The sequence below is a fragment of the Eleutherodactylus coqui genome, chromosome 1 (genome assembly GCF_035609145.1).
Source record: "Eleutherodactylus coqui strain aEleCoq1 chromosome 1, aEleCoq1.hap1, whole genome shotgun sequence".
Lineage (NCBI taxonomy): Eukaryota > Metazoa > Chordata > Amphibia > Anura > Eleutherodactylidae > Eleutherodactylus > Eleutherodactylus coqui.
In genome coordinates this window covers 316478816-316481028 of record NC_089837.1, presented here as the reverse complement: position 1 = coordinate 316481028, position 2213 = coordinate 316478816, and positions in this window count along the sequence as shown.

Sequence of the window (2213 nt, the reverse complement as noted above, 5' to 3'; positions counted from 1 at the left end):
CCAGGTGACAATAACTGGTTACAAGTGCTGGAGAGGAGGGTGCCGGGTTACTACCACACCCCTTCTTCAGGAGAGGAACTCATTATTACTCAATCTTACTACATGTTTACAGCTGACCCATGATACCAAAAGAACTAGTTTGTCAAGTTTCATCTCTTAAAACAAACCCTGCAGTTCACGGTAAAAAATTTACTATACATGTAGAATGTATAGTGAACATAGCTTGTGCAATCCTTTTCAGTGTTGCTTCCATTCCCTTCTTTGTGTATAATATCTAACATGGCCATCAGATTCTCATTGAGTATCCCTAGGGCCTCTGCACTCTGGTGAGAGCAATATTGGGCTGTGGTTCATGGCCCGATATCTCTCTCACAAGCCTTCAAAAAACCTCTGGAAGCGAGGCGTTTTCAGGTGAAAACAGCCTCGCACAACTGCAGGGGTTGCCTTCATCCCATTACTTTCAATGGGGTGGCAGCACCACCGGCCCCATTGAAAGCAATGGGAGAACATCGCAATCTCCTGCCGCTGCTGTGACAGCAGTGCCAGGGGATTCATTCAGCCCTGCAGAGAGTCCCCTCATCACTGAACACCCTGCCACTGCTGTCAGTGTTCAATGATGAGGGGTTCCCCCATGGGGATGAAGGAATCCCCTGCCGCTGCTGTCACAGCAGTGGCAGAGGATTGCAATCTTCTCCCTTTGTTTTGAATGGGGCCGGCGCTGCTGCCGCCGGCCCCATTGAGAACAAGGTGAAACCCCTGGATGAAGGAATCCCCTGCTGCAGCTTTCACAGCTGCAGCAGGGGATCACGATCTTCTCCCAATGCTTACATTGAGGCCAGCGCTGCTGCCGCTGGCCCCATTGGAAGAAATGGGTGATATAGCGAAAAGAATGGACATGCTATGATTTTCTTTCCCACACAGCATCGCAGGAGTGAAAATATCGCAAATGAGAATGAAACCATTGAAATTCATTGGTTTCATAATCATGCGTTTCACTCACTCTCACAGCTCAAGAAAATTGCCTGATTTTCTTGCCAGTCTGAGATACTCACTCCTACCCTCAGGACAAGGGATCTGCAGGCGAAGAGTACTGAACTCTGCGCTTGGTTGCAGCGGTCGGTTTTGGCCTTCCTGACCACACCCCATTTTTACAAATCTGATATGGGTCACTTTACTGGTACTAACTTTGGAATGCTATTACATGCTAGTGATTCTGAGACTGTTTTTTCATGACACATTGTACTTTATGCTGGTGGGCAATTTTGAAAAATCAACAATTTTCAAACACTGAATTTTTCTGCTTGTAAGAGATACTCAAACCATGCAAAATAGCTAATCATGTTTACTTTATGTGCACCCTATGCTGAGTGTCCTTTTACACTGAACAACTGGAGCGTGACATTTTGTGATCAGTATTGTGTTACCACGCGATGAGCGTATAGCGATCTGCTCCCAGATAATGTGCTGACCTCCCCTTTGCTTAGCACAGGACAATATTTAGCAGTCATAGTTAAAGGGGTTTTCCTGGGAGAATACTATTGATGACCTATACTCAGGATGGGTCATCAATAGTTGATCAGCTGGGGTCCGTCGCTCAGAGTGTATTTGCGGCGCTGACAAGCATGCGCCCACTCAGCTGGTGGGTCAGGGTCCCGAGCGACGGAACCCAACCGATCAATTATTGATGACCTATACCAGTAATGGCGAACCTATTAGAGACCAAACTGCAACCCAAAACCCACTTATTTATCGCAAAGTGCCAACACGTCAGAGGGGCGGGGCTTATGACGTACGATTTTACCCCCGTTGTTCTAAAAAGTACAGGACCGTTACAAAATAGACAGCATGCAGATTTTGACTGCTTTTTGGATGCGGAAATACTGCAGAATGTCCTTAGCGGAACTTTCTGTGGAAAATTCTGCAGCATTTTCGCATCCAAAAAGCAGTCAAAATCTGCACGCTGTCTATTTCGAAACAGCCCTGACATCCCACAGGGTCCCCCAGTGTAACAGCGACACCCCACAGGGTCTCCCAGTGTAAAAGCGACACCCCACAGCGGCCCCAGTGTAATAGTGACACCCCATAGCGGCCCCCAGTGTAATAGCGACACCCCACAGCGGCCCCAGTGTAATAGCGACACCCCACAGCAGCCCCCAGTGTAATAGCGACACCCCACAGTGGCCCCCCAGTGTAAAAGCGACACCCCACAGCGG